Below are 14,865 nucleotides of genomic sequence, written 5' to 3' on the forward strand. Positions count from 1 at the left end.
CACATCTTCAAACTTTAGCCTAGAAGTGCTAGATATCATTTGCAGCCATATTTCATCAATGAGTCCTGGCCACAGGACCACATCTGGATGGAAACTGGGCTAGAGTATGTAGCTCCTGCCTATGAAACCGTTTCTTACTATCCTCTCCACACCATGGAAAGGGTGGCATGAATTTTTGTTGGCCAGAGAGCCATACCACTTCCTAACAATTGCGTGCAAATGAAATTAGATTAAAATAAATGGCAAGCTGCCTTAACGGGTAAAAGAAGCTACCAAACGATATTATAAAGCTCAAGGCATGTGTGGAATAGGGCAACACTGGTCCTAATTTGTAGTCCTTTAAGTAGGTGAGGTTGTAGACAAATTGTCTTTCAGCTCCAGAACTTTCCCAAACCTGATGGTCTAGACTCCCTTCTCTTCAGCTATATCCTTCCCTCCTACTTCTAAATAAAAGTGCCAGGCCCAAGAACAATTTCTCACTTGCAGTGAATACTTTCATACCCAGTCACTTGAACCAGAATTTAGTTGCACTGGTCATTCGAGAGATGCAGATGAAAACAACACTGAGATTCCACCTCACCCCACAAAGAATGGCTGCTATCAAGAAATCAACCAATAACAAATGCTGGCGGGGGTGTGGAGAGAAAGGAACCCTTCTCCATTGTTGGTGGGAGTGTAGACTGGTGCAACCACTGTGGAAATCAGTATGGAGATACCTCAAAGAACTAGGACTGGAAGTCCCATTTGACCCCGCTATTCCGCTGCTGGGTATCTTCCCCAAAGAATTAAAAGAATCATACCACAGCGATATATGTACACCTATGTTTATAGCCGCACAGTTTGTAATAGCTAAAGCTTGGAAACAGCCCAAGTGCCCATCGACTGGAAACTGGATAAAGAAGATGTGGTTTTTTTATAAAATGGAGTACTACTCAGCCATAAAGAATGAGAAACTAGAGACATTTATAGCTAAATGGATGCGTATTGAGGCCGTACTCTTAAGTGAAATAAATAGGGCACACATGTGTAAATACTGAATAGTTTCTCTAGTGTGAGAAACTGAAAGTGTAAATAAGGATGAAAATGATTAAAATGAATAATTGATAATTTGAAATAGGAAAAGGTCCAAGAGTTTGGGGGTGGTGGGAGGGGAAGGGGAAAGGGAAGAAGGGAAAGGAAAAATTATGAGAAAGAAAAAAAATGGAATCAAAGTCTGTGTAAATAGGGAAGGGTGGAGGGGGTGAAGGGTGTACAGGGAATGGGAGAAAAAATAAGAACCAAGATATATCATGTTCTGGTACAAACACCTGATGATAAATGTAAATGTATTGTATACTTAAAATGTACCAATAAATATATAAAAAAAGAAAAAGAAAAGTAAAGCAGGGAATAAATTTTTAAAAATGGTACACACAACCTTGAAATAGTTTATTTAAATTAAAACATGTGAATGTATGTTCATTCACTAAGCCTTTGCTATACATCCAAGTCACTTTGTTTCAATACAAATCTACTGATAGGAGCTATAGGTTTTCCTTCTTGCATGAGCTGTACCTAAATGCACTGTCTATGACTTTCAATTCCAGTTTCTTAAAGGTAAAGTAAGACACTTGTGAGGTGAGCTTAGTGTGCAATCTGTCCAATTTTTAACTGATTTAAAATATCTTTCATAACTGTTTGACACATATATAATTCAACAGCAATTTTAGCTACCTGCTACTATTGAAACTTTCAAAAATTTCAAATTTAGTTACTATAGAAACAATTTCTTTTTTCATTCATATCCCATCAATTCACATGTTGTATGAATTAATTTTAATAACAAGTACAACCGGAACAATTATCATCAAGAGGACTGGAAACAAAGACAATCAACTTGTAGGAAGAACTCAGGCAGAGAGAAGAGAAACACAAGTGTGTTAGTGTGGTCCTGAGTATTCAGAGAGCCAGAGACCTCAGTCAACATATTTTGCAGTTGGAATGGGGAACCCTGGTTAATTTCCTATGGTTGCCAGCCTCCAAGATGGCCCACAGTGATCCTTACTTTTTGGTATTGACATCCTCTGTAGTCTTTTCCTGTACTGAATTTGTGGCTGGTCTGGGTGACCACTAGAATATAGTAGAAGTGTTTCACTGTATGACTGCAAAAGGTTGGTCATAAAAGGTGTTGCAACTTCTGCCTTGGTCTCTTACATCACTTGCTTCAGGAGAAGCCAGTCATTATGCCATGAGGACATTCAAGCATCCTTGTGGAGATACTCATATGGAAAGTTCAGAAGTTTCTTACCAGCAGTCAGCACCAATTTGCCAACCACGTAAATGGGCCACCTTGGAAGCAGACCGCCCAGTCTCAATCAAGGCTAACATTTGACTGTACTATTATGAGCAATCTCAAGCCAGAACAACCTGGCCAATCTGCTCTTAATTTCCTCATCCTCAGAAGATTTGGAAGATATTACATGCTTGTTGTTTAAGTCACCAAGCTTTAGGATGATTTGTTAGCAATAATAGACAACTAATAAATATAGCAAAAATGATTTTGTGCCTGCCATTTAGAGATCCTTCTGCAGTAACATACAAGCCACTGTGCAGAAAATTGCTCTCTCTACATTTGCTTTTTGAAGAGTGCTTGTCATAGACTATGTGAGAGGTGGTTTATGAGGGTTAAGGCTGTGACCAAGAAGGAGAGAGGACCATGTGAGGATAAATCTAAAAATCTTGACCTCTTTGACATCAAATACAACCAAGCTAACAAATTCAGGCTTGATTTAGGATCTGGTCAGACCACCAAAGCTTTTTTATTCAGAGTGTGGTCCATAGCCCATGGCACACATACTGAACATGAATCTGCATTTTAACAGGCTCCCAGGGTATTTGTGTGTACTTCAAAGTCAGAGAAACACTTAACTAAAGGATTACTTGTGTGGTGTCTTGGGAATCAGAGGGAATACATTCTAGGAGGGTTGCATCTTGAAAAGTTTTCTTTTTCTAGAAGTAGTTTCTGAAACTGACAGGAACATTGTAGAATCAATTCCTGAATTAGGGAAGGATGGATTTCTTGATTCCCAAGATTAACTCCAGTTTTTAATATTCTGTGATTCCGGTGTCCAATTCATACTGTCTTAGATGTCTACAGCACTGGTCCCTGAAGCCCTAAACTCTGTATTTCACTGCCTTTCTTCTTCCTCCCTGTTTGCTCTAATGGGGTAGGTTCATTGCAGTGCAATAATGCTTTCTCTCTACTTGAGGATGCATATATGGCTCCGAGGAGTTATCCACATTTTTCAGATTGTAGTACACTTAGGACACATGGCTTCCTGAGAGGATGAGAAAGCAGACTGCTGCCTCTTGTTATTTACATCCAGAGGTTCTCCATCAGGGTGTGAGACAAGTGACTATGAGCTGAAAGACAGGATTTTAAAGGACCAAGCAGGAGGCTAGAGAAGTCATTAATTATGTTATCACAAAAATATTTGGAGCCTTTTCTTAACATTACAGCTACCATTGCTGCTGGTAATGCCCATTTATTTGTCCAGGGGGGTTTGCTCCCACTAGATTAGATTAAGTGTCTCATCTAAGGCACAATAACAGATTTGGCTCTGTGGTTTAGTTGCTGGCTGTGGTTGACTGATACCCAAGCTTTTGACTCCCTGCTGCGTATCTAAGCGGTACAAGCTGCAGTCAATGCATTTAATCTACATAAAAAGAACACAAATTGCACGTTAGCCTTTTTGAGTCCAGTAATCAGGTACCCCCACCACAATTTATGCTCTTCTGTACAATTTGAGGCACTCTTGTGTGAACCACAGAGGTTGCAAAAATATTTTTTTCTGAGTCAGGTAAAAAGAAAAGTCTTTTGCATTTTAATTGCACTTGATCTGCTCATTGAATGACCCCTGTAATTTATATATTGTTCATACTTACTGCTTTCTGCAGTCCTGCTGTGCAGCTGATAACATAATTCACAGGCACTTGCACCTTGGGCTCTGTAGGTAGTGGCTTGGGCTTTTTTTTCTTTTTGAGTTTGTAAAATTCTCTGGCTCATCCTTTAGAGTCAATCTGCTGTGGCTGATGTCAATCACTATCTGCTTATGCAGGTGTAGGAAAAAGGCCATTGAATGGGTTGCAGCCTACTCTTTTGTTTACATTTAAAGATTCCCCTTTCCTTTCCAGCTGCCTATGCTACCTGCAGCCAGTTGGGTGTTTGTGACACAGCTTCCTCCACAACCTCACTGGATCATGCAATTAACAGGCTTAAACTAGAGCTGTGAAAAAACAGCAAGTAAAGATATCACACTCTGGCTGGCTAACTACAGAGGCAGTGTGATCCAAGACAATCAATAAACATAAGTGGGGTTAAAACTAGGGACTGGGGAGGTGGCTCTTTTTAAAATTATGAGCCCATTAGATGATGAGCTCTTTGGAACTAGAGGCAAGCTATTGTTGTTGTGTTTTTTTTTGTTTGTTTTTTTTTTGCTTTGAAAAATATCCTGAATAGTTAAAGCAAGTCTATAAGAAGTCAAATCTCTATTTTTATGAAATGTTAGGTGATTAACCATTTTATTTGCATCATATTCACATTAAAGCTACGGTCTTCACAATGTCCTGAACAGTAAATAAAGGGAGTTAGATAATTTGGCCCATCTCAGATCTTGCTTTAGTGGTTTAGTTCTGGAGATTGAATCCTGGGGAAGCAGCAGCAACCTACCCTGAGAGCCTGTTAGAAATGCAGTCTGAAGCTCCACCCAAGGCCTATTGATTCCATATCTGCATTCTAGGGAGATACTCATGTGGCTTGCACAGTGGAGTTTGAGAAATGATAGATCAAGCAATTTGATCTCAGTCCTGAATGCATATTCTAATCATCTGAGAACTTTATAAAAAAATTTTTAAATACTGATGCCTGGACCCTGGCCCTAGAGATTGATTTCACTGCTCTAGCGTAGTTTACAAGCTCTTCAAGTGATCTAACACATGGAAGCTGATGGAAACAATTGCTGATTACACAAGGTGATTACACAAAATCTTAGAGGAGGATAGGTTTCTAAACAAACAATTTTAAACCTAAATCAGGGCCCCGTAGACATTGCTAAAATTTCCCTGCCTAGTCTTGCAAGGGAACCAGGAGGGATTTCAGCACAATTTCACTTGACAAGTATGTATTCAGTGTCTATTATGAGCCCATCTCACCACACCCACAGGTCCACTCCAACAAGCCAGAAGGCAAATTTACGTTGTGGGTAAAACAGAGTTTTCTGTAGAGTCTGTTGCGCCATAACACTGAAAGCTCATGCGGTGTGCCTGCTAATGGCTCTATGGGAAGGTGGGTTCTCATTCAGTTCTGAAACATAGCCCTTTGTGGAAGTCACAGAACACACCAGCCTGAGTTCCTGTGAAGCAGTTTCAGAGGATCCCAATTTCATGAGAAGCTATGATTTAGTGTTTCAGCATCTTTTCTAGCACACATTTAGCAACTTTTTCATTTTTTTTAATTAGAAGAGAGGAAAGTCGTCCTTTGGAAAAGATTCTGGAAGCCAGAAGATCTGAGTTTGAATTCTTATTTCTTTACTAACCAGTTTGCCATAATGTTTGAAATTTACTTTAAAATTCCTCATCAATTACAGAGTGACATTACCTGTGTCAAATTTAGGCTAAGCAATAAACCAGATGCCAATCAAGAGTGCATACACCAGGGCTGATCTATGTGCATTCTAATCAGATCAGCTACCCTCCAGAGGCTGCTACTATACCCATTGCTTCTATCTAGATCACCTAGGTTTTGCTAATGAGCATAGCAAATGCCAGAAAGGAGTTTTATTAGTGAAATAAATGACTTGTTAATTAGCATCATGAATGTTGAAATGAGCTCTTACTGGTGAAGTCACACAAATTCAAGGTATGTGGATCAGCTCAAATATTTCAGTACTTATTCCTCTTGCATGAACCAGCTTTAAGTGCCCATTTATCTACCCTAGGGATGTTCCTAGGATGCACTAAACCCTACCTGTGTCCTTGTCCAACCATTGGCTTAGGAGGATTTCTTGTTGCCTGATGCTGACTATAATGATAACATAATCCTATCTCTGCTATGTTGTTGTTATGCCTACTTTCAAGTGAAACTTTCATGCAAGGTGATAGAATACATTTTGAGAATTGCTTTTTTCATAATGTTGTCCTGAGGCTGCAGCTCAGTAGCTAGCCCTCATTCACTCAAATATTCTCTGTGGCTACCACTATCCACCAAATAAAAAATTATTCTAACAGTTGAGTACAAACAAACCGGCATGGATCAGCCACAACCCAGTTGTGGCATCTTTAGTCTCACATCTCGTTGTACCACTCTGGAAGCCAAAAGGACCATCTTAATGATTCTTTTTCTGGTTTAACATTCTTAGTTTTTTTTTTTTTTAACTCTAGCATATAAGGAAATGCCAAACACGTCAAGATACTCTAGACTGCAGTAGATTTTGCATTTAAGTCCCGTTTTCTTTACACAGCCCCGTCATTTATAGCCCACACTATGTGGCAGTCTTTTCAGTAATCCCAAGCCCTTGGAAAACTTAGCCCATGCTTGCCATTCTCTTTATATGGTCTCAATTAAGTCTGTGGACTGCAATATGGGATCCTGACAAGGCTGTGAATGTTGCTGAGTTAATAAAATATTCTGGCAGAAAGCAGAGCAGAGGAGATGAGACTTTACAATTGTCTCACTTAGCAGGCTCCTTTTATTCTGAGAAACACAGGCAATGGGATTGGTTTCAATTTAATATTTTCCTTCAAGGAACCTAGCCGTGGTATTTATCTCCCAGCATGGCTTAAATGAATCATCAAGTCTGATGACCCCAAAGCATGGTGCTTTGTGGGATGAGTCAATGACAGCAATCTCAAGAAGCAGACCCCAAATGGTGAAGCTGAGCCACTTGCTTGTTCCAGCATGTTTAAATGACCCATTGGTGGCCACTTATTCTCATTTTGTCCTCCTAAACAGCCTTGGTATCTTTCTATTGTGGCTTCCCAAGGATTCCTGGCATGAGCCTTTTATAGTCCCTAATGAAGCCATTGTACTATTTTCAGTCAAGATCTGGAGCCTGAAACAAAGAAGAGATTTGACAGAGCTGTTTCCAGTGCAGTTATTGAAAATAATCCCAACCTATTTGGGCCAAAAATAACTGAGATCAAGACAAAGATCAAGCTATTGTTGCAATCTTGTGCAATAGCAACTCCAATGAGAAAAATACTGGGCAGCAAACCAACAGAGACAGTTCATCTCAAAGAGCTTTTCCTTAGAAGAATTCTTCAGGACATCTGGCCCCCAGCTCTTAAATTTCCCTGTTTTGTGTTATCTAAATATTTGTTGAGTTTCAGCTTTGCTATGTGTCCTTGATTTTCTAGAGGAACTTACCTTTATCTTAAAAAATAGCATGAAGTGAACGATCTAATAAGGGCTTCAAGCAGATTGTGATAATATCTTATTGTACTGGACTGTATTTTAAATGATGAGAATATTTTTTTAAAAATGGAGTTTCAGAAGTCCTGGTTCAAATGTTCCATGAAAGATAGGTAGAGGAGATTGGCAGGTATTTATTGAGGTAATTGAAATTTTAAAGTCCCCATCATATTTCTAATCCTGGGCTAATAATTGGCTTACCAAACAAGTTTATTGGTCAGCAGTTATATGAACCCATAATTTATTTCTTTGAAGAAATCTGAATATAAAACCGCAGTGACCCTAATGTTTTCCCAGAATCAAATGCAGTTCTCCTTGAACTCAGGTCAAGATATTTTTCTTACGTAAGCATTCAATAAATATCTTCTGTATGCCAATTACTGTGTGCTATGGTTTGAATGTGTTCCCCCAAAGTTCATGTGTTGGAAACAAAGTCCTCAATGCAGAGGTGTTGGGAAATGTGGCCTGAAGAAATGTGTTTGGGTCTTGGAAGCACTGACCCAACGAATGGATTAATCTCCTTAATGGGAATTACATTAGTTATCATGGTAATAGGTTCATTATAAAAGGGGATTCAGGTTGTGTTCTCTCTCTCTCTCTCTCTCTCTCTCTCTCTCTCTCTCATGGCACTTTCATTCATGTTATCATGCAACAAGAAGAAGGCCCTCACCAGAGGTGGCCCTTGATCTTGGACTTTCTAGCCTCCAGAACTGTGAGCCAAATACATTTAAGAAAATAAATTACTCAGTTTCTGGTATTCTATTATAGTAACACAAAATGGACTAAGGCATTCTGCTAGACTGTTAAGAGTGTTTCCTCAAAAAATGTGAAGATTTACAGATACAAATTTGAGAATCACCAGCTGCCACCCTGACTTTGAAATCCATGATCAAGCTTTGAGCTATGGGGAGTGCTAAAGGCATCCTTTTAATGCCAAGAGACAAGTAGAAATGAGATGCAGACACCATGCCCTAGATCTTGAAAGAAGAGTTAGAAGGGCCAGAGGAATAAACTTTTTAATCGTCCCTATTCTATTCTCCTTACTCTTGTTTTTGTATCTCTGAGGATGTTGGTCTCAAGACAGGAGTGAATGAGTCAGTTGGTCACTGTGTTCATTGTCTTAGCCATGGTTGTCCTTCAGAATCATCTGTAGAAATTAAATAAAATACAGATTCCTTAACTTCAGGGAAGCTAGGAATTGCATGTTTTAAAATCATTCTCATGATTCTGATCCAAGCCAGAGTTAACACATACTGGATACAGAATCAATGTACCCAGAACACTTTGTGCTAAAGGGCCAGGGGGCTAGAAAGAAATAGAAAGTCAAGTCTCTGCCTACAAGTGATTTACTGCAACCAGAGGAGAAAATTATGGAGGGAATAGGAAAATAACAAAGCAAGGGAAATGAAAACAAATAACTCCAAAAGGAAGGCCATGGGTACTGTGTGCTATACTGAGGTAAGCTCATCCTGAAGACTTGGAACCAGAATACAAATGGAAGCCCACATATACATTCGATTATTTAAAAGTTACAAATAAGCTATGAACTGTTTATCAAAAACACACCCATCCCTCTACTTTGATAAATATACCCCTTAAGACCCAGATGATGAGGTTTGAGTTTAAAATTTGGGCTCTTTGGAGTTACATATTGGACCACAATGGCATAGTAAGCCTGGGTCACTAACCTATAGCCTAACTGCTCCATCTCTTCACTCCTAGACTCCATGTCCCATGATAAGGAGCCTCATAGACACATAGACCAATGGGCTAGACTATCCATGTAAATTCTATCAGTGCCTCCCTGCAAATAGTTGTCCTTTGGCCTTACTTCTAGCATATGGTGGTCATAATAGCTACATAGTCTGATTTGGGTAAGAAGAACCTAAGGAAGAAGCCCATACAGGCTCTAAAGCCTGGCTTAGGCCATTTGGGCACAGAATCCCAAGGTTCTTGTCTCCTAAATCATGATCTAGAATGTCTTGGCTCTACCATGTTTTCACCAAGAAGGAAGGGGCCAAGCCAGAGTTGAGGCCTCTAATGGGCAAGGCCCAGGATAGGGCATTTCTTGATAGGGTCAAAGAATAGTCCTGTTTAAAGCAAGATGTGGATGAGTCCTCCAAACTACAGGCTTATCCCATAGAAACATGGAAACAAGTCTCTGGATAATAGTCCCAGAGAAGAGTAAGTTTAATTCCTGATCCTTTTAGTTCCAGATGTGGGTTCAAATTTGGATCTGCCAGCTGGGTCAAGAACCCAAAAGGAAGCTCTCCACCTCCATCCCAGACTCCTAGGGCAGAGAAGCTCAGCCGGTCCCAGCACTCCGAAGGAAGCTCCCCCACTGCCATCCCAACCTCCTAGGGCAGAGAAGCTGAGCTGGTCCCAAAACCTGGAAGGAAGCTCCCCCACCGCCATCCCAAGCTCCTAGGGCAGAGAAGGTGAGCTGTGTGGGTGCCAGAAGCACCCCTGCCCCGTGGAAATGAGAAAACACATAAACAAGCCTCAAAAACAGAATTCCAGATCACCTACAGCAGCCTCAAAGGGAAACAAGATGGAACAATCTGATACTCAACCACCTGGACTCCTCTCTGAACTGGCAACAAAAGAGGATCTGGGAAAAATGAAATCAGAAATAATTACTCAGATAACAGCAAAGATTTTGCTCATGGTGCAAGACATGATTAATAAATCTAGAGAGGACACAGATAAAAAAATAGAGGATCTGAGGAACATGATGGAATCCCAATATAAGAAACAAATGGAATCCATAAAACAGATAAAAACAGATTTCCAAGAGATTAAAACCTCCATCAAAAGCCTGCTCAGCAGAATGAAACAATGTGAGGATAGAATTTCACATATAGAAGATAAGATTGCAATTAGTGAGGAGGAAAAGAAAAATTGCTTTAAAATTGCAAGGGAACACGAGAAATCAATCCAGCAGCTGCTAGATGATGCAAAGAAGAATAACATTAAGACTGATTGGAGTCAATGAAGAAAGAGGAGAGAGTGCAGATGACATAGAAAAACTGTTCACAGAAGTGATGGCAGAAAACTTCCCAAGGAGGGAAAAAGAACTTGACATACAGATAAGTGAGGCATATAGGACTCCAGCTAGCCTTAATCAAAAAATAAATCTACACATAGGCATATAATAGTTAGGATTCCAGAAATCTAACAGAAGAACAAAATTCTCCAAGCAATGAGAGAAAAGAAACAAATCACATGCAAAGGAAAGCCCATCAGAATCACAGCAGACTTCTCAATGCAAACCCTCAAGGCAAGAAGAGCTTGGAGTGATGTATTTCAAGCCCTAAAGGAAAACAGCCTCCAACCCAGATTGATGTACCCTGCAAAACTATCTTTCAAAATTGATGGAGAAATAAGATACTTTCATGATAAAGAGCACCTCAGGAACTTCATGAATACCAAACCAGCACTCCAAAAAATTTTAGACAATACCCTAGGAAAAGACAATGAGGATCACAACCCCAAAGCCCAGCAGAATGAATCCATTGGGTGTGACAAATTAAATGCAAAGGGGGAGAATCCAACAAAAAGAAAAATTCATGAGAAGGCTTTTAAAACTTTGAACTTCATCTCCCTAATGAGTGTAAAATTCAATCTTATTATTGTACTGATTAGTATTTTTCTGATTCTAGAGTTCCACACCATTCCTTGTGCTGTACTGGCTATTTATCATCTTATGTCTACATTTTAATTGGGTTGTCTATTAATGAGCTCTAAGGATTCTTTATATATTCTGGTCATAGGTTATATGCATTGTAAATATGGTCTGTTTAAGGACTACTTTTCATTTTAATGATGTCATTTAAAATTCTAAATTTTTATGGAATCTCATTCATCAATTTTTTTCTTTTATACATCATGTTTTTTGTATCGTAGGTGGTTCTTGCCTACTCTGAATTCATAAATATTTTCCCTTATAATTTCTTCTTAAAGTTTTATACTTTTAGGCTTTCTTATTTAGGTTCATAGATCCCTTCAAGTTATTTTCATGTACGAAAAAAAGTGTTGAGGTTAATTTTTTATATACAGATACCAGGTGTTCTAGTGCCATTTGCTGAAAACACTATCTCTTCCTCGGCTCTTGAATCGAGTTTATATTCTATAAAATGCTAATGTTAAATAATCTTTCAAAATTCAGTGGACCATATATGTGTGGTTCTATTTCTAGATTCTCTGTTTTATTCCAATGATCTATATGTCTTTCCTTACACCAACACTGCCTTGAGTACTGTAGCTTTAGAAGAAGTCTTAAAATTAGGTACTAAATATCTTCCAACACTGTTTCTGGTTTTTTTTGTTGTTGTTGTTTTTAACTTTTCTAGGTCCTTTATACTCCTACATAGCTTTTAAATTTCAATATCCAATTCTTTATTTATAGCAAGTATACACAGACCTGAATTTTTATATATACCCAGTGTTTTCTAATCCTGCTAAATTCAAGTATGAGTTCTAGGGGCTCCTAGAGATTTCTTAGTATTTTCTCTGTAGATGATCATTTCATCTACATATAAAGATTTTGCTTCTGCCATGCCAATCCTATCCTAGTTGTGTCATTTTATTGCCAGACTATTTTGGTGGGGCCTAGGTTACAAAGTTTAGTGGACAGATAAAGAGTAAGCATATCTGCCCTTGTTCCCCACCTTAAGGAGAAAGCATTGTATCTTCTCCATTTATATAAGGCATTCTCACTGGAAGTATGGAGTACATGTCTTTAGTCTGTTGAGAAGTTTCTGTTGTACATCTAGGCTCCTGATAGCTTTTACCATGAACAGCTGTAGAATTTAGTCCAATACTTTTTCTCCAACTAGTGACAGGATCATATGGCTTTTTCCTTTCCTCTGTTTAAATGATGACTTTTGGGGGTGGATCTTCCAATGCTGAACCGACACTGCCATCCCTATAACAAAACCACTTTCTACATCCTGCCAGATCTGACTTCCAATAGTTTGTTTTGTTAAACAAATTTCTATCTATGTTCATACTTTTTCCTTCTATTATCTTTATCCAGTTTTAGGATTAGCACAATGTTGATTTCCTAAAATGAGGGGAGAAGTGGTCCTTTTTTCTGCTTTAATTGTTTGATATAATTTATCAGTTAAAATGTTTATGAGCCTGCTGTTGTCATATAGGTAGGTTTTCAAGCTAGGAATATACTTTCTTTAATAGGTGCTATTCAAATTTTATATTTCCTCCAGAGTTAGTTTCATTAATGTGTCTTCCAACGTACTTCTTAGAAGTTGTCAAATTTATTTCAAAAAAGATTTTTGTAATATGCTTTCTATATCCCTTGAAATTCTGTAAAATCTGTGGTAATGTCTCCTAGATCTTAATATTGTAATTTTAAAAATGTATAACTGATATTGTGTAACAGGAAGAAAAGGTCTAAAAGAGCAGGGGAATTGTGAGGGGTAGGGGAAGGGAAAAAAGGGAAAGGAAAAAATATGCGAAGAGGAAAAAAAAATGGAAACAAAGTCTTTGCAAATAGGGAAGGGTGGAGGGAGTGAAGGGAGGGCAAGGGAAGGGGAAAAAAATAAGAACCAAGAGACTCATGTAATGGTACAAGATCCCAATGATGAATGTAACTGTATTTTATACCTAAATTGTACCAATAAACTTAATGGGGAAAAAAGACTAAAAAAAACAAATTTAGATCTGCCAGCCACACTGGTTGAGGGATTTTATCAGTTAGGATTAGGTTCAGCTGAAAAGTAACACAATTAAGTTCAGCTAAAAAGAAAAGAAATCCACAATGGCATATAAAAGAAATTTTTCTGTTTCACATAAATGTAAATACAAGACTATTGTAGTGATTTCACAATCCCCAAGATCATATGCTCCTTCTTCTTCTTCTTCTTTTTATTTATTTTTTTGATACCGGGGATCAAACTTGGGACCTTGGGCTTGAGAGGTAGGCAGTGGAACCATTGAGCTAAATCCCCGGCCCCTCCTCCTTCTATTTTGATGTTCCACCAAACTCAAGACTTAGTTTCAGGCTGGGGATGTAGCTCAACAGTGCCACGCCTTCCTGGCAAGCTCAAGGTCCAGAGTTTGATTCCTGGTACTGGAAAAAAAAAAAAAACTTGGTTTCTACTTCATGGTCCAAGATGGCCACTTGAGCTCTGATCATCACATCCGTATTTCACTCACTTGGAAGGAGAATGAAGAAAAAAAAGTGCTTGCCTCTCCTTTAAAGTTACATTCAGAATTTGTACACCAACTCTCACCAATCAGAACTTTGTTATGTAGCCACAACTAGCTATAACTTGTGCCTAGCTAAGAATAGAGATTCTGTTCCTAAGGAAACAAATGAATTGGGTGACAATATCTGATAGCAGTATCTGATAAAGGACTGTAGATTTTAAACAACAGAGACTACCTCAGGAGATTTTAAGCAAAAGAGAGTTTACTGGCTAGTTGTATGGTTCAGATAATGGGCTGAATAGAGGGTCAGACTTTTAAAGTGGACAAGTGAGCTATCTGCAATGCCACCATCAACCCAATCCTCAAAGATACCAACACCAGCAAGCTCTTAATGCTGCCACTGATGCTGTGCATAATTTCCCATCTGTCCCTGCATCTTGTCCCTGCATCTTGGCATCACTCTGTTTAGATCTGTGCTGTTTAGTACAGGAGCTGCTACAAGTGGTTGGTAGTGTGATGGACAAGGCACATGTAGAATAGTTCTGTCATTGCAGAAAGTTTTACTGGTCTAGCCTCAAAGTCCTGGATCAAAGTGACCAATTTTTCAGGCTAGTTTCTGTGCCTTCCTCTTGGCAGCCAGAGGTGCCCCCCACCAAGATGCAATCCAATTTGCTCCACATAGGAAGGGCATTGGATAGTGGACAGCTAAAATTGCAGGAAACGTCCACTACACACTTACTCCTAACATTGTGTTCTTGGGAAAACTACTTCTCTAACCTCAATTTTCCATTTGTATAATGGAAATAATGATTGCTGCATTTTGGGTTGTTATGAAGATAAAAAGCTATGAAAATTTCCAGGGTGATTTGGGTTAATAGACTCTTACATATAATCACCAAATGCAATGCATGGTCCTTGATTGGATCCTGCTTTGAATAACTAGCTACAAAAGATATGGAGGAAAATTTTAATATGAATTAAATATTAGATAATATCAAGGAATTTCTGTGAATTTTTTAGATGGGATAATGGCATTATGATTATATAAGATGTGATAAAGCTTTAAGGGTGAAATATTACTATGTCTACAATTCTAAATACTTTAGGAAAAAGTATATGAAACGAATATGACAAAATTCCAACAATTTATAAATCTAGACGATAGATAAATGGGCATTATTCTCCTTCATCTCTATTTTTTTTGGTTTGGTTTTGTTTTTTGAGATGGGATCTTGCTGTGTTGCCCA

The sequence above is a fragment of the Heterocephalus glaber genome, unplaced genomic scaffold (genome assembly GCF_053883595.1).
Source record: "Heterocephalus glaber isolate CG9 unplaced genomic scaffold, H.glaber_assembly_v1.0 deba00001594, whole genome shotgun sequence".
Classification (NCBI taxonomy): Eukaryota; Metazoa; Chordata; class Mammalia; order Rodentia; family Bathyergidae; genus Heterocephalus; species Heterocephalus glaber.